The sequence below is a fragment of the Amblyomma americanum genome, chromosome 1, assembly GCF_052857255.1.
Source record: "Amblyomma americanum isolate KBUSLIRL-KWMA chromosome 1, ASM5285725v1, whole genome shotgun sequence".
NCBI classification, from domain to species: Eukaryota; Metazoa; Arthropoda; class Arachnida; order Ixodida; family Ixodidae; genus Amblyomma; species Amblyomma americanum.
In genome coordinates, this window is record NC_135497.1 from 522,415,521 (window position 1) to 522,434,789 (window position 19,269).

Below are 19,269 nucleotides of genomic sequence, written 5' to 3' on the forward strand. Positions count from 1 at the left end.
GGACGCAAACACAAGCGCTTGTGTTTGCGTCCTTCTCGTCTTGTATTTGTTACTGCTGCGCTGCAATTTTTCCAATATTCGCCTTTGTCAGAAAAAGATGCACGTTATGATGCTAGGGGCCTCCATTTTGACTATAGTGTCAATTTTGTCTACCACTGAAGCCAAGGATGCTTTTGGGCAAATGTGAACATTTTTTCTTTCTTTACGATATGTGCTCGCTCTTCATCTTCGGCAAGAACAGAAATGTTGTGGTTATGTGCATGCTCTCGTGCACAATCATGTGAAAAATTATGACACTGCGAGTGTGTGCACACTATGCCTGACTGCGTGCAGGTGCCATCTGATGAAGTGCTCGTGCCATCAAGGCCGGCGCGGCGATATTGGTGGATGTTATTGCACCGGCCTCGACATCAAGAGGGCTTGCCGTTTTACACCATTTGGCGTGCATTCGCAGGGATCTTATTTTTCTCACGATAGTATATCCAAACTCACAGCATCTCAATCAAGACATTCTACAGTACACCAACCGCACCAAATCGAATGGTAAACCGACCACAACAGGAAACAATAAATCAAAGCACACCAGAGCTGGTATCAGACCACCGGGTCACAGCACCAAACAACAGACCAGAACACACTAAAGCACACCACACTACACCACATCAGGACTCGTGTCTGAAACTCCTGGTCTAGTTGGAACATCACAACCCGTGTCTAAAAAAGCCAGTTTGGTGTAAACACCAGAATTGGGCTGGTGTTTTTTTTTACTGGGTATATGACATTTCTTTCAATTTTGCCTATGAACCACTGGCAACGTATTGATTCCTTTTAATATAATTTTGATGCATAGTGTTTTCTTCAGCTGTAGTTTAACTTGAGCCCTCTACTAATGGTGAGTCCACTTCAGATTAAGTTGCGACTTCGAAATTGCATCATGTTGTGTTTGGATTTGTTGACCTGAAAGCTTCGTTTTGTACAAGTGTATTTAAATGAGGATTTGCTGTAGATAATATCAAGCCTATTACAAGAAATTAGCACAAGCATTAGCCTTGCTGTTCATAGCGGCAGCTGACGGTTATGTGCTTCCATCACTCATGTAGCTCCAGACTACAATTGTGTCCTGGTTCAAGGTGGCCTTAAAGTAATGGCTTTACTTTTTCTCCCTTATCTTATTGTTTGGGATGCACATGTCATTGAGTCATGCGTAAAGGGAAGTTAATATGATGATGCAAAGATGGGCGTTTAGAATACAACAGCGAGTTCTGTTATCGTTAAGCTGAGTCACACCACTTTGATCATAGGTCTGTTTGAGTCCTCTGTATGATCCTGTTCTACATGCTTCTGATTTTTTGTTGACTTGCACATGGTTCCTCAAAGAGGGAGTTTTATGAAAGATTCATTGTATGGCGTTCATGGCATAGTTCACTTTGTATAATCTGTATAATATATTTCAGATCAAAAAGCTAGCACTTATTGGGGGTGAGACAGCTGATTAGGCTACAAAACTTATTATGAAGACTTTAGTGAAGTCTCCTGTGGCTCTGAGGAAAAGATTGGAGGGGCGGGACGAAAAAGAAGCATATAAGAACCTACGGCTGTACAGCACAATTGTTGGTGAGCACATGTGAATCTTTTGAAGGTTATGGACATTTTTTGAACACACCATCTTATTGCAGAAAGAATCTACTTTCCATCTACCTGGTGCGGTTTTCAGCACTTTCGTCATCAATTACAGAGTAAGCATCCAAAATTAAAGCACTATAGGTACCGAATTTTTGCTTGTGCGATATCTTTCAAATCATGCGTTAGACATTGTACACATGTACGACAACTAAATAATTTATAATGAAATTTCATAGTGGTGGTTCAAAAGCGCAAATACACGCTAAACAAGTAAGAGACAAGACACAGAAACCAGCGCTGAACTTGCAGCTGATTTTTAATTACGAAGAAGCACGTCATATATATACATACACGGAAAAACAGCGCACATGCGCAATGTCAACAAGACTGCTAGTGCTAGTAAAAGGTAAAAACGGCTTTAAAAGCATATATGTGTCTGCAGAACCGCTGCCCACTATGTAGCATATTGATTTCTCGAAGGGATAATGTAACAGATGGCCTACTCATGCACCCATTACTTTTTGTGATACTATGCAACGGTTCAGCTACTTCTCCAGTGCGCTGGTCAGAATGAGCGAAGAAGACATAAGTATCATCAAAAAACGGCATACACTCGCACGTGAAACAATGCCTAGCTAGGTTAGCTTCTTGCTTAGAGAAGTAGCATGCCCCATGAGCCGCACCTTAACGCAGTGGCTAGTCTGGCCTATGTAGGTATAGCCACAGGACTGAGGGATTTGATACACTACGCCAGTCTTACAGGAAACATATCTATTTTCATGATTTATGTTGCAAGCATTTCTTCTGTGCCCTTCATGCCTTCTTTGAACTGCCGCCCCCACTCTTTCTAGCTTTTTAGGTGCAGAGAACAGAACCTTTACCTTATGCTTGCTCCTCACTCTTTTAATCCGGTGCAACAGCATGTGGACATATGGCATAACCAATACCTTTCTTCTCCCTTTTCCATCCCGAGGTACTTGCAGACGATTTGAGAGCACGGAGGACTTTGTCTGCATTCGAAACGAGAACTGAGTCTGGGAAACCAGCTTCTCTACAACTGTCTGCCTGTGCTAAGAGACTGGGCATCATTTTATGATAAGATTTCTTTACTGCCATGCCTAAGCATCCCGTAACGATGCCGCTTTTTACAAGCTTTGAATGAAAGGACCTGCAATTCAAAAGTGGTTTTTCACTTCTAGGGTAACACTGCCAGCAGACATGGTTTGGGTTTGAAAGACAATTTTAAATCAAGGATTGCAAGACTGTTTCTTGATGGTCTTCATGTGTGAACATCAGCCCCGACCCATTACATGCAAAAACATCAACAACATTTGACAAAAATTCGGGATTCACTGACCTAGCCAGCACCAGGTAATCGTCCACATAACGGAAAATGTGTATGCAAAAACCGAATAGATCAGACAACTTTCATATCAAGCCGGCATAGATAAATGTTACTGAGAATTGGTGCTACCTTGGCGCCTATGCACACACCCGATTTTTGCATGTAAAGTCGGCCATCCCACTTAACAAGTGTGTTACTCAGGTAGTAAGGTAACAGTTCCAGAAAGGAATCTGTTGTGATTCCGCTCATTTTAGAACATGCATTCATCGTGTCCTCTGTATTACAGTGCTGAACATACTGGATTAGTTCAAAGTGTGGAGGAGAATAAAACAAATCAACCACATCTACGCTTAAACCATCACATTGTGCCGGGCTCTCATTTTGGAGGAAATCGGCTACTTCCTCAGAATTAGGTACGAGAAACGAATCATTTCCTCGAAGTGACAACAGATGTTTGCAAAGTTAGGTAGACACAACCAACTGCCAAGTATTGTGCTCAGAGACGATTGCCCGGAAAGGAACGTTAGGCTTGTGCATCTTAGCACTAAAGAAAATTTCTAGCACCGAATGTTCAGCTTCCTTCACTTTCTTTGCTATACCTTCTAACTTAAACTTCCGATATAAAGTCACCGCTTTCTCTGTACACTCGGTGTTAGAAATTTTCTTTAAATTTCGTAGTGAATTAAATGTCGTAGTGATTAAATGTCGTAGTGATTTAAACCTACATATGAGAGATTGTATTAGTTTTTCTAGTTGAATCATGTGACCAAAACATCAACTTGACGACATTCGGCGTTCGGTCGATGAAACCAAAACTGCATGAAAGAAATTCAATCATAATTTATTTAGCGGGGTTGTAGGCAAATACCTCCCGGTAATCTATGTATTTTATTTTCTAACGCATAGTTTGACAGAAGAAAACACTCAATAAATTTAGGTGTCTTTAGTCCTTTAATGGGTCACGCACCTTTCGATTATTCTTATTATGGATATTAATCGTTATTATGGTTACCGATATTAATAGCAAAAGAAATTTACTGATAATTCAACATTGGACGTTATAGCTTTGCATACGGTTATGAAGCATTTCTTGGAAGATGTGACTGTAATACTGTGCAAAGTGATTTTTATCCACCATATTGAATATCAATTTGATATATGGGTTTATTTGTTCTCTTTTACATCTGCTGTGCAGCGGAGAACCCCGACAGCCACCATCGAAGGCATCAACAACAAAGTGGCTGCGCTCCTGCCGGGGGCGAGAGGCTGGGATGGCTGTCGGAAAGCTTGGATGAAGGGGGTGAACCTTTCACCCCAGTAATTGGGGCTTTGTATACAAGAATGCGCAAAATATCTTGCAAAATAAAATATATAACTAAGAAGCATTCTTATTTACAATGTAATTTCAGTATTAACATGTACACAAAAAATACTGATGAAGTGAAGAAAGCCTCCCTGGGTTGGCAAGGTCGGCCTTAAGTCTAATTGGGTCGGTGGGCCGAAAGGCATACAGCTATGGGTTCTATATCGGTTACCTTTGTTTACTTCCCGCAAGTGTCACCTAAGAAGCCCACTGGGACCAGAACGGGCTAGCCCACAGGGGTCCAGCACGGGCTACCCCAAAGGGACTCGCGATGGGCTCGCCCACGGGGGCCCGGAATGGGCTAGCCCACGGGGGAACGGAACGGGCCAGCCCAAGGGGATCCCGCGCAGAGCTTTGTGGGGCTATGCAGTAAGCCCACTGGGCTTCCCTTGAGGGTCCCCCCCCCCCAATGCAGAGTTGCAAATCCCGCACATATCCCACTTCGGGCCCATATGGGCAGCCCGTGACGGGCCCTCAAGGGCCTGCAATTCAGTGCCCCATTTATGCTACTGGGGAACGCTCAAAAATGAATTTCGCCGTGCAGTCTTCAGCATCATCGACAATGTTATCATCACGCGCATTGGATTTAAAGAGGCAACGCTAGGATTTCCCTTCAGTGGGAGCAGGAACAGTGACATCAGCATGGCTTCAATGCTTCGTTTTTCCAACGCGCTGTTCAGTGCACAGTATTGTTTGCATGAAACCAGTGCGACGAATGCCATTAATTCTTGTTCCCATGCCCACGGGTTTGTTGTGATATTGCTTGTGAATGTTTTTCTACAGTATTTTCGTTGTTGCGCTCAGCCGACGTTGAGTCGAACCCGGACCGTACAACTCGTTCCGAGGCATCCCTTCACATTGCCAGCTTACCAGACGATCCGTCTGAAAAAATGAGTCAGGTTTCAGCTCTTTAAAGATGTGCACGGTCGTACGCTGCAAAGCTCGAAGGGTCGGGGTAAAGTAAGACTTGATATAAAAGTATTTAAAGAGTAAAAAAAGCTTGTGTCGAAATTAGCTGATATGAACAAATAACTTGAACATCAGGAAAGGCCAGAAAATTTGACATCATCAAGAGCTTCCATGTTTAAAGAAGTTGTTGGTGAGTCAACCTACTAGAAATGATTTTCTGCAGCCTCGTCTCGATGAAGCTGTAGATAGATCGCGACGTTACTACTTAATATTTCGGGGTGTACCTGGTGCTAAAGAATCTTGGGCCGATACTGGAACTAAAATGCTGAAAGCTTGACTGAGGTCATCGATTCATGCTCTGCTTCGACCCGCCGCGGTGGCTCAGTGGTTATGGCGCTCGGCTGCTGCCCCGAAAGACCCGTGTTCGATCCCGGCGGTGGCGGCCGAATTTCGATGGAGGCGAAATTCTAGAGGCCCGTGTACTGTGCGATGTCAGTGCACGTTAAAGAACCCCAGGTGGTCGAAATTTCAGGAGCTCTTCACTAAGGCGTCCCACATAGCCTGCGTTGCTTTGGGACGGTAAGCCCCCATAACCCTTATGCTCTGCTTCTTCAATCCAACGTGCGCATCGCCTGGGCGTTTTCACATGGGAGGTACCGTCCCGTTACAGTTCAATTACAGTTACAGTTCAGTGGGCTAGGAGACAGCGAAAGCGGCAGCATGCTGGTCCGCTTCTTATTCTTCACGCAGTTCTGCGCCTGCCTCGCAATCTTATCGTGACAGTGGCTCGAAGGTTCATTTTCGTTATGACCACGTGTTTATTGATAGCGTGCGGTACAACTAGAATGATGTTGAGAAAAGTTTGGTCAAAGATTCGAAATCAACGCCCCCGGACACTGCTGCTGCTAATGCTACTGCTGCCAAGCCACCCGCAGATTCTGACTGACGGGACACCGCCGCCAACCTTCGTGTTCTGAACACCAATGCCAGAAGTTTAGTAAACAAGCTTCCAAATTTTATCTCTTTAATCGTAACTCATTCGCCTGATGTCATTGCGGTCACCGAAACGTGGCTACATGATGGTATAATTGACTCTGAAATAACTCCTCGAGGGTTCGTTGTAATTAGGGCGGACAGGCAGCATGGGAAAGGAGGCGGTGTCGCTCTCTTCATTAAGTCTAGTCTGAAATTTGTTGAAATTTCGGTCCCTGTCGAAATAGTCAACTTGGTGCAAACTCTACGTAGGTAACAAATCATTTGTTATCGGTGCGGTGTATCGACCACCAGGCACTTCCGTAGACCATGTGCATCCTTTAAGTAACTTCTTGCATTCTCATCATATCAACAATCCAAATATAATTATCCTAGGAGACTTCAATCTTCCCGGAATTCAATGGCATACATTATCCATTACTGGTCAAGACATTGCAATCAGTAATGAACTTGTCAATTTTTCTTTGTCATTTGGACTAAAACAGATGGTTGATAGGTCCACGAGGTCTTCGGCAATACTGGATCTGGTGTTTTTAAGCTCTTCTCTTTTCGCGACGAATTTTACATGCGAAGTCGTCGAGGGGATATCCGATCATAACGCTGTTCTTGTTTCGATCCCATGTTCTATTCCTTCCTCAAAACTAACTTATTCAACATTTCCGGACTTCAGTAGAGCAGACGACGTGCCTATCCTGGATTTATTAAGTGACGCATTTGAACAGTTTCAGCACCTCAGCATATCATGTGACGTGAATTCTTTAGTAACATTTTTTGAGAACATTGTGAAGGTCTGTATTCAGCGTTTTGTTCTATTAAAAACTAAAAAGCAAAACCACAGTATGCCCTGGATAACAAGAGACATACTGCATCTTTCTCGCCGTGTTGCCAGACTACGCGTTTCCAAGCGCAATGGTAACCCTGAACTTTTGCAACAGTTCAGCGACGCTAAAGAAGAACTCCGTGCCAAAGTTCACTCGGGAAAAGATTTTTACTACAGAAATTCTTTGCCGCAATTAATGAAACACAATCCCCGCAAATTTTTGGCATCCATATTGCCACAGAGCACTAGTCCCAATACCTTCATTAATGATGATAAGCCGGTCTGTGACTCATTAGCTATAGCTAGTAGTTTCAACACATATTTTCAGTCGGTATTTGCAACAGATAACCTTGAAATGATTACTTTTCCTAGCAACTCTCATTGTTCTGTCGGTGATATTTCAATAAGCGTCGAAGGTGTTCTGAACCTCATTCTGAACATAAATGTGAAAAAATAGTGGTTTTGATGATATCCCTAATGTATTTCTGCATCGTTGCTCTCTTTGGACCAGCCGCTATTTGACTACCATCTTCCAGAAATCGGTATCATCCGCAACCGTCCCCGTAGCCTGGAAGCTTGCAAAAGTTATTCCCCTGTTTAAAGCTGGCAGCACCCAAATCTTGTCCAACTATCGCCCCATTTCGTTAACTTCACACTCATGCAAATTACTAGAACATATCATTCATAAGCACATTACAGAATTTCTTGAAGCTAACAATATCTTGTGCAAATTTCAGCATGGGTTTCAGCGCGGGCTCAGTACCATTTCACAACTTGTAGAATTCACGCACGACATTGCTAGTTCCCTCGACACGGGCTCACAAATCGACGCTTTATTTATCGACCTTTCTAAAGCTTTCGACACCGTTCTCCACAGTAAACTTCTTTGTAAACTTAATGCAATACTCAAAAACCCGTTACTGGTAGACTGGATATCAAGCTTTCTTTCTAATCGTACACAGTATGTTTCTTTCAACTCCTGTTCATCTGAAACTGTTAATGTATCATACGGTGTACCACAAGGATCCGTGCTCGGACCACTGTTGTTCTTATTATACATTAATGATTTGCCAGAAAATATTATTTCTAAAATTCGGTTGTATGCAGATGATTGTGCGATATACAGTTCAATTAACACCGCTGAGGATCACGCGCAACTAAATCAGTCATTCGTATCATTCTGCTCATGGTGTGAAACATGGCAAATGCAAATAAACTTTCGTAAATCTGTATACATGTCATTCTGTAATCGCACAATACCATCTTCTTACACCTACTCATTCAAAGATAACTCTCTGAATCAAGTGTCCGAGTACAAATATTTAGGTCTCCTTTTTTCTTCTAACTTGTCCTGGTCAAAGCATATTAACCTAATATCCAATAATGCAATGCGGAGGCTCGGTTATCTAAAACGTACACTTAGTGTTGCCCCCCAAGAAACTAAACTGGTAACATACAAAGCTTTAATTCGTCCACTTTTGGAGTACGGGTCAATAATCTGGTATCCTCATAAACAGTCCGATATCAGTAAGCTGGAATCCGTCCAAAGTAAAGCAGTACGGTTTATTTGCCGACGGTATGACAGAAATTTTTCACCTTCATCCACTCTTCCTGCCATAGGCCTTTCCCTCCTTTGTACCCGCCGCGACAATGAGTGTTTAAAATATTTTCATGGTATTGTTAATTCATCCCGCTTTGCTTCACTGTCTGAGTATTTGCATTTTTCAGCATCTTCATCTACAAGGAGCTACCACCCATTGAATGTAACACCCATTCACGCGCGCACTGATGTGTTCAAATTTAGTTTTTTTCCTCGTGTTATCGAACGATGGAATTCTTTACCCGGTGATATACGCTCCCTGGAACCAAACCTATTTTTCAATGTTGTTTCAAATCTGTGATTAGTCTGTTGCATTTCTGTTCTTTATTTTAATGGTGTTCACTTCTGAATATGTTGTCCCTCTCTGCCTTTTTTTTTCTCTCCTCTTCCTCCCACTCCTGCAATAGCCCCATCGTGGCTGCACTATATGTAAATAAATAAATAAATAAAATAACTGACAAAAAACGAAGGAAGAGATACCGGTACCACCTAATGAAAGTCGAAAAACATTACTATCAGTGGAGATTTTCCACTTGCTACATGCCTGGCTTGCAAAAAAGCTTAATCCAGAAGCACTCACGCTGGTCTGCTGTATTTAAACTATACTTTAAAAGCTATGCTTCAATAACAAATGCTTCGAGTATAACGCAAGCACAGCATCATCAACGAAATCGGGACACGTGTTGAATATAGCGTGCCGGAATAAGTGCCCACTGACACTGTTGGAGAGATCGAGGCACGTGATGAAGGTAATAGATTAGATGCTGGTTCTGTATCTGCTTTTCTAATGGACGGAATAGCGAGGGGCAGTCGACAGTTGTAATCTCCTGTATCATTTGATTTTACCAACGTCAGAAGCATTCTTAACAAATTTCCTTACCTTCCGCCATTGACACATGTACAGCACACACTGTTGCACTAACAGAAACCTAGCTCCCATCGCACGTGTCCGATACTGAAGTGGTTCACAATGCTCACCTTTACTCAGTTTGTCATCGCGATAGAACGGCAAGGCGTGGAGGTGGCGTTCAACTTGCATTTCAAAAGACATCTTCTTCATGCTTTCAGATATGCACCGAGTTAGAAATAACTTTGGTTCAGTGAAAAATAATTATTGGAGTTTGCTACCGTTCTTCCTATTCGTTCACATTATTAACTCCATGATGCTGCCAATTTTGTTCGCACACAGTTTCGCTCATCACTGGTTTTTCCACTCGGAGTCTTTAAATTTCGTACTTTCTCGGGGACTTCCTTTACTCTTCACCGTCTTCATAAAGAGCTAAGGAATTCTAGACATCTCCACGTTGTTTTCGCTCACTCAGTAACACAAGCCACCAGGACCGTTGCAAGCACTGCGAATACTCTTGATTTAATCTTAAACACTAAACCAGAATTACCCACAGACCTAACATATCTATCAGGAATCAATGCTCACCTTCTACTCAACTTCTGCATTAATACACCTCGTCTCAAAGTGAATAGGATAAAAACAATTCTAGATTCCAACATGCTAACTTTGCCGCTGTTAATAATGAACTATGTGCAGTTATTTGCCTTCTCGAAAACTTTGACACTCACTCTCTCGAAGAAAACTGGGTATTGCTAAAAACCAAGCTACAACCGACGGCAATATAAGTCGGGGCATGCGACAGGCGGCCAGAATCGGATAAAACTGCTGCGCCGCGCCGTCTCACCTTCCACTTCTGATGTCGAGACATCGCAGTGCGCGTGGGCGTCCTTTCGTGCTCGCAGCCCTTCCTTTTTTGTTGGCTGCAGTGGACTAGCTGATAGTATGCAGCGTTTGGCGATAGGGACCGCTCTCTCTATTCGCTACGTCACGCTCGCACTTTGACGCGCACCCACCTACCTGCGAACGTTACGCTCTGAATTAAGTGCCCCCTACCGCCAAACGCTGCATGCACTCAGTTCACTGCAGGCGAAAAAAATACAAGGCAGTGAGCATGAAAAGACGCCCACGCGCACTGCGATGTCTCGACACCAGAAGAGCAACGTCAGATGGCGTGGCGATGCAGCTTTATCCAATTGTGGCCACCTGTCGCATGCCCCGACTTATTTTGCCGCCGGTTGTGCATCAACTATCCGATAAGTATATTCCTCAGTGCATCGTCACTTCTAGTGGGCAAGCACCCCTGTAAAAGCACACATGAGGCGATTATCCAACAAGAACAAACGTCTATACCGCTTTGCCAAGCTTTCACCTTTTAATGCGCGGTGGGCAACGTATAGTGGTGAGCAGTCTTGCCTAGAGCGCGCCAACGGTGCTAGGCGGAGCATGTCAGTGCCATCTAACGTTAGGCTCTGGGTTTGAGTTGCGTGTCTCGTCAGTGTGCGCGGCAAAAACAGGGAAGCCAGCTAATCATTTCCTTGTCGATCCCTCGTCTCGCGAGTTCGTTTCGTGCCGCCAGGGCCGCACTGCCTGCATTTGGGACGCTGTGACGGTGGCCAGGGCGTCGCCATGCCGCCATGTTTCATGACTGAAACGAGATGGCCAGGCAAGCAAGCGCGAGTGATAGCGGATGATCGCGCATTTCTATATCCAAGTTCCTTGATCTGTAGAAATGCCAAATTCGGTGTCCCTTTTAGCTGATAGCGCAGCGCAAAGACACGCCATCAAACAATACGCCTGCAACACACGGTGCGTGTGGTAACGCGCAACCTTACACGGACAAGACGAAAGCAGGCAACCAACTGGGCCCAATTCTCGCGCACGCAGTCTCATGCGTGTTTGAAACGCCCGATCACCCAATATCACCTGCTTGCCCAGCCGTCTCGAGATTCGCGCGAAACAAGTTGATTTTCCGGTCGCTGTTACACATATTCAGCTCAGCCCTGGCGCCGCGAAGCGCAGGCACTGAGCGGAAAGGATGACGAGAACCCACTAGCAGGTACCGCTTTATTTTGTCCGCGCATGCTCACGGGACGCATAACTCGAACCCAGAGCCTACCGTTAGATGGCGCTGACTTGCACCGCTGTCAGCGGTGATAGACCTGTTACAGCAATAGCTTCACTTGAGCAAGGAGAGTGGGAAAGGGCAGAGAAGAAGGTTCCTAGTGGCACATCAACAGGACCAGATGGTATCCCGATTATGTTGATAAAGAAGTTAGGACCAAAATCCAAGCAAACATTAATACAGGTAGTGAACAAAATGATAGTGGATGAGAAAGTCCCCGATGAATGGCGATTAAGTAGAATGAACATGATATATAAGGGAAAGGGGGACAAAGCAGACGTAAGTAACTATCGCCCCATAACAGTGACGTCTGTGGTTTACAGGGTGGTGATGCAAATTATAAAGGATAGACTGCAGGCTTGGGTGGAGAACGAGGGGGTGCTAGGGGAACTACAGAATGGGTTCCGGAAACAAAGGAGGTTGGAGGACAATCTATTTTCATTGACACAGTGTAAAAAATTGCGGAAAAGGAACATAGGCCCTTATTGCTAGCATTTCTGGATATTAGGGGAGCCTATGACAACGTTACTCAGGAGCATTTGTGGGACATATTGGGCACATTGGATGTGGAAAATGGAGTAATTAATCTTTTAAAAGATATATATAGAGGTAACAGAGTGCTCATAAAATGGGAAAAAAATGTATCAGGGCCTGTAGAGATACAGCGGGGGCTTAGACAAGGATGTCCTCTGTCCCCTTTGTTGTTCATGTTGTACCTGCAAGGTTTGGAGGCCAAGCTAGAGGGGAGCGGACTAGGTTTCAACCTATCTTTCTTCAAGCAAGGGGAATTGATTAAACAGACATTACCGGGACTAATATATGCGGACGATATAGTGATAATGGCTGACAACAAGGAAGACCTGCACAAGTTGTTAGACATATGCAGTACAGAGGGAGATAGATTAGGCTTCAAGTATAGTAAGGAAAAATCTGCAGTCATGACATTTAATGAAGAGGGCGGCGAGCATAGAATACAGGAGTTCGTGCTAAAGGTAGTGAATGAGTACAAGTATCTTGGGGTGTCGATAAATAACAGTGTTGAGTATCTGACAGAGCATGAAAAATATGTAATGAATAAAGCTAGTAGGAATGCAGCTGTCATGAAAAATAGGGCACTGTGGAATTACAATAGGTATGAGGTGGTAAGAGGGATCTGGAAAGGGGTGATGGTCCCTAGCCTGACCTTCGGGAATGCGGTCCTGTGTATGAGGCCAGATGTTCAAGCAAGGCTGGAAAATAGGCAACGGGGAGTAGGGAGGTTAGCTTTGGGAGCACATGGCAATACACCAAATCAGGGGGTACAGGGTGATATGGGATGGGCGTCTTTCGAGAGCAGAGAGGCTAGCAGTAAGATAGCATTTGAGGAACGATTGAGAAGACTGGAGGAAAAGCGGTGGGCTAGGAAAGTTTTCAGATACCTGTATATAAAGAATGTTGACACGAAATGGAGAAAGCGAACTAGAAAATTGACAAGCAAATATCTGGACAGCAGTAAGGGGGCAAATCAGCAATTATCGGTTAAGAAAAAGGTTAAAGGAACAGAGAGAGCTTTGTGGAAAACAGGGATGCTGACGAAATCGGCACTAGAAACATACCGGACCTTTAAACAGGAAATTGTCAAAGAAAATATCTATGATAATTGTAGGGGAAGTTCTTTGTTGTTTGAGGCCAGGACTGGAGTTTTGCGGACTAAGAAGTATAGAGTCAGGCACCAGGAGATAGACACTTTGTGCATTGCGTGCGGAGAGGAGGAGGAAACGGCTGAACACTTGATACTTTTCTGTAAAGGGCTTCACCCTACAGTGGAAGGCAGCGGGGCTGACTTACCCAAGGCATTGGGGTTTAGGGATAGTGAAGGGAAAGTGGATTTTAAGAGGTTAGAAGTAACCAAGCGAAGGTTATCTGATTGGTGGCTAAAAGCAAGACAGGAGTAAAATTTCACAAGACATGGCTAGGTGGCTTGAGCCACCGCCCGATGTAAAGGGTTCAGCCGTATCCATCCATCCATCCATCCATCCGAGTACCATCGGCGCGCTATAGACAGGGTTGCTCACCACTGTAGGGCTCTGACTGAGGAAAATCTGAGCGCGCTTAACCTTACAAAAAATAACATTTTTCTTCCACGTTACCATGAGGGCACGGCAGGCGCCTGAGGGACAGCATGGCTGAAAAGCTTCTGCTCGTTTTGCAGGTCGTGCCTTGGTTTTCGGATACAGGGATCACTTGTAATGGATTGCCATTCTGCCTGTCAAGTCATCTGAACAATGACATGCTATCGGATGCGACAACATGCAAGCCGCGTGGGCCGTCATTCCTACTTGGCCGCATGGGGGACATGACGGCGGATTTCGGATTTGCCGACAAGCTTCTTTCAAAAAATGCGTCATCGGCAGAACTTCTTACAAAGGCAGCACTTCGACACCCACGGCCGCAGAGGGCACGGCACGCGCATGAGGGACAGCATGGCTGAAAAGCTTCTGCTCATTTTGCAGGTTGGTTCCTGGCCTATATCTATTTCCTATCGCAGTGAAAATCGATTTTTCGTAATTCCGCTGTTTCATCGCAGTTGTCGCGCCATTTTAATTCACTGCTGGTCAGTGATTTTATTTTTGTTGACATCTGGAGATATTGAGGAGAATATAGGGCCGCTGACGGAAGAGTATTTGAAGGCCATCTAGACAACCAGGCAGAAACCGATCGGAAACTTAATTCAATTCAAGATCAAATTGGTGTTCTCACAGCAACGACAGAAAAGCTGTCAGATTACCTGGTGGTAATCCAGGAGATGATCACACAAATAGATAAGCTCGAGGACACTTTCAGGCAGCAGGCCAAAAAATTAGTTGAGTTTGAAAACCGTAGACGGTGTAAAAACCTTTTAGTGTTTCGTGTCCCTGAAGAGGCGCGCGAAAAAGAGTCAGATCTCAGGGCAGCAGCTGCAGATTACATTATAAAAAAGAGCTCTGTGTCCATGTCGCGACACAAAAAGAACTCAACGTATTGGAAGGAAGGAGCCAGAAAAACATAGACCTATCATAATGAAATTCTATGACAGCAGGGAAAAGGAGAGCATTCTCAAGAATGGCAAGAAACTTAAGGAAAAATCTGTTCACTTCAGCAATGATTATGCAAAAGAAAGTGCAGACGTTCGAAAGAAATTATGGGAATCTGCCATTGTAGAAAGGGACAGACAGCAAAAGGTGTCTCTCGTTCATGATAGGCTTAAGCTTGATGACAGTCTATATGCCTGGGATCACAGTCGGAACGAGCGTATTCTTCGCCAAGAACGTCGCGATAAGGGCCGCCATGGCAGTTGCAAAGTGTCAGGGGAAGCTTGCGATGACAAGGATGGCATGCCTTCATGCAATCAAAATAAAATATAGCTCAGTATCGTTTCGCTAAATGCCTCAGTATTCTTAACAAGGTTACTCAATAACGATGTCTGTTGCTATCTAAGCGACCGCACATCGTTTGCATTACAGAAACACGGCTCAATAGTCATATTTCTTGCGACTGCCCTATCCCTCCTGGCTACACAATGTTCACGTGAGATCGGGACTTTCGTGTTGGTGGTGCGGCCATTATTGTTAAATCATCGCTGACAGCCGGTGCGGTTACGTGTCGCATGTCCAAATCGGTGTGGTGTAAAATCTTGCTTTCTGGCATGTCCTACCTCGTAGCAGTCGTTTATAGGCCGCCAACTACTTCGCCTGATTTTTAGATGTGTTAAATACGTTTCTTTGCTCACATGTAAATAGGAACACCCTGCTAATAATGACTGGTGATTTTACCTTGCCACATGTTGATTGGGAACTTATTTCGCCTGGAAATACAGAAATTTCTAATGCAGAAAAATTATTGGATATAACATTTTTTCCATAATTTAAGGCAAATAGTGAAGGAAAACACACGTATAGCGTCTCAATCGAAGTCATTGCTTGACTTGGGGTTGCTTTGTCATAAAGAAGACGATTATGGAATTGCAGTCACAGGTGGTATATCCGATTACAATGATTTAGCTGAATGTGCTTACTTGTGTTCCACCACCTAGAAAACCTGCTGTTCGTGTTGAAATCAAAAACTATGCTAAGGCTGATGATACACCTATTCGAGATTCTTTATAAAAGTGCTTCGACAAATTCGAAATTGTCTTCGAGGTCGAAACAGTTTAATAGCTGTGGCAGCGCTTTAAAACCATTATTAAAATCTGCATTGATCAGTTTGTTCCATCCCGACTCAAGAAAACTAAGCGGAGTAACTCATGGGTTACGAGGGATATTGTTCACGCGGAACGCTAATTAAGAAGGCGGCGCAAAAGAAAAGCAGATCCTAGGGACATACGCACAGTCATTCAGAGACTAAAGGCTTTGTTACTCAGTTCGAAGCAAACATTTTTTAATCCCACTCTTAGTGACTTTCATAAGATTTCGTCAGAAAACTTCTGGCGTAATTTAGACCACAGAAAGGAAACAGAGCAAATGACGGTAGGAAATGCCATAGCAGGATAAAAATATGATATCGACATCGCTGATTGTGTAAATAAATATTTTCTATCAGTATTCTCGCGAAGCGCTCCACCAATTCTGGTACATGATGGGGCATCTTTCAAAAAAAGTTCCATGGACGCTATCAACTTTACTCAGTGGGGCGTATTCCAGCAGTTGCTACAATTAGACGACAAGAAGGCGGCTGGGCCAGACGGTATGCCTATTGGCTTTTTGAAAAGATATGCCGAGTGGATATCTTTTTATCTGATGATTATTTTTCAGAAATCACTACGCACCCTTTGCATAGCACAGGGCTGGCCCTGTTCTGTAGTTATCTCCATGTTTTAAAGTGTCAATCATACTATAATGAATAACTACCGTCCTGTATCTGTGGCATCTTTCGACACCTCTGACTGTTAAACCTTGTTCCAGAAAAAAAAAACACCATTAATTACTTCCTTTTCCTGTTCCTCGCGGTCTCCTGGCTAAGCTGTATTATTCCGCACGTGACGAGGTTATTTCCACTGCCTCTATTTTCTAAATCGTCTGTCTGGTTCCTTACTCTACTAAGCAGCTTCTAAAGTTCCCATATTGCAGATTCCATGTCTTTTACCTTCGTGGCTAAGACATTTAAGCCCGACAACTATTTCTCAGTGCCATCAGCTACCTGCGGTAAATCGGAAAGTTTATTCTCAGTTATGTTTTGAGATGCCTGCTCGCCCCCATAATTGAATTAATCTTGCTCTGGCCTTTTAGCAATTCCGATAGCATTTGTTTTTCAATCGGGCCAGGATTTGTTTCAACACCGCCAGAAGAGAACAGATCTTTTGATAATGCAATCACGCAAGAAAAGAAATGCTGAACACACAAAGGGCAGGGCGGCAGAACTAGAAAGCTATCGTCACTCCTGTAGCAATGTGAAGTTTTTGAATCACTAACCTGGATAGGGAATAAAAAAGATTGCTTACATGCTGCTTCGTTTGTTGCTGCCGTGGACTAATGCTGTTGCCATGGTACTAAAATGGACTGCTAAAATCAGTCACCGCATTGCTGTGTTTGTGTACAAAACCTAATGTACGCCAAAACACTGCAGTAGCTTTTACTACGATAATTACGATAAGTGCTAAGCACCAAAGAGACTCAGAACAAGAAAATGTTGCAGTCGCATAATTATCACTACCCGATGACATTTCGATTGCACTGCGTCTTTTGAATTTCACTGCTTCTAATCTTTCGCCATTTCGTGCGGTTTGCAACATGCTCTTCTGATGACGCTTCCACGCGCACGGATGGAAGATGATGAAGACCACGGTTTCAAACTACAGCATGAAAGATTGGCACTTCAACAACTTTCGTGACCGCGGCTACGTGGCTTAGTCGATGACACTTCAAGCACAGTAAAAGAGCTTGACTGTTCGTACAGGTAGGATATTAGGATTTCTTCCAACTGATTGCTAAAATTAGGAAATTGGACGAACCGACCAAATTAAAACCGTAGTGGCACTCTTTCTTGGTGATGCGCTCAGCCTATACCTCGCGTCTACTGCTCTGTTGCAGTCTTTTTGCGATGTGTTTCGTGGCGCGTCCTAAAATCTGAGTAAATAATTTAGTTAATGTGCATAGAACATATTTTCAAACTTATAAATGTCATACTTAAAAAGAAAAGCTGTGGCGACGGCGTAGTGGTCAGGAAGTCGCGGCCAGCGGAACTGATTTTTTAGTGCCACCGCAAGTTCGGATCCCGCTCCCCCAGCTTTAAAATTTTATATTTCTTTAGTTACTTCCCCCGGTGTGGTGCCGGCTTTCCGCTGCAGTGAGGCCCTTATGCTGATGCTTAAAATAAAGCATTATTGTGGCCACTGGAAAATCAAACGGCTCTCTAAAATGCAGCATTTGGGCTGAATAATAGTAATCACTAACTCCCCGAGTCTTGAGCGAAACAGTCCTGTGGTTGCACTTTTATTGCTCTAGAGCTTCCAATCTGCCGAAAAGTGGTTGTCTGTCTGTCTGTCCGAAGCCTGCTTCTAGCACGTGGGCCACCTTGGTCACTTGACGTTGTGACGTCTTCAGAAGGTGCCCATCGGATTGTGAGCAAACTTCCCACAGTGGCAGTTCAATTTAATGATTAGTCGTGAGAGATTCCGCAGGAACAACGTAGGTATCACAAGCCCCATCGATGGCAGCACCTGCCATTGCAGGTCAATGGCGCGTAGCTTAACCGCTGCACCTCTGCGCCAGGAGTGAAGTCAAGACTTCCAGGTATCTATGAATGTAGAGAATGAAGTATTCTACCGCGGTACAAGTCTAAAATGATGCAACAAAACGCAAACTTACATCATATGACATATCAACCAAAGTAAGCATGTTCAGGCCATGCAACAGCACAGAAAGTCAAGATAACTCTCGCGAAACAGGACTAATGGGGCCAGCACACAATAAATCGTGGATAACCCCAAGCGAAACCGCCCGTGATTTTTTTTGCATGCATGCCTGCGCCGTACTCAAACGGTGAGTTCCAATTACCTACGATGCCTGCTAGAAATTTGGTTCATAAAATCAGGCTACGATTACGCGGTCACAGGCCTTACCTGGGGCGGAAATAAACCAAGAGATGCTGATATTTCGAGAGCACTACAACATTTTCTTTTTTAGGACATCGTACAATGCAAGGCGGAGCGAGCGATGATTCAGACGAAGTGGTTAAGGTGCTGCTTTATTTTCATGATAAGACTACAGTGCTCGCCTTCGGCCACCACACTTCGGCACCGCTTTCTGATACCGCAGTTCCAGAGAAAATAGAAGATAGAAGAATATATGACTGTACTGAGCTAGTCGGAGCGTGAAGAAAACAAAATTCCACACCAACATCACCAACAGGCTTTGATGTGACAGTGGACTTTTGCAAAAGAACTTTTTGCGCTGCAATTAATTTTGTGAAACCTCACAGATGTGAAATCGGACTTCGTTCCAGCAAAGAAGGCATACAACTTGGGAATTCAACAGCCTTACTAGATATAAATTCTACGTGTTTTACTCTACACAATGATCATCCGACAGACTTGGGGCTGATAATGCAAATGTTGACTACGATGCTATGGTTCCCGTTGGACTGGCAGCCACCTTCCCAGCTCGGCCAGTGGCCCCTTGTTATCGCATG

General features: G+C 44.1%; 1 protein-coding gene and 1 long non-coding RNA gene across 2 annotated transcripts in view; one reads left to right on the forward strand and one right to left on the reverse strand.

Moving 5' to 3' along the window:
- On the forward strand, positions 1-4,351 carry LOC144116240 (uncharacterized). The gene is made up of 2 exons (XR_013311801.1): positions 1-3,381; positions 4,164-4,351. It is a non-coding gene; the product is annotated as an uncharacterized LOC144116240 (long non-coding RNA).
- The window catches only part of LOC144128760 (uncharacterized), a 205,611-nt gene that overhangs the window by 135,711 nt on the left and 50,631 nt on the right, over positions 1-19,269 (reverse strand). The gene's annotated exons all lie outside the window — the stretch shown is intronic.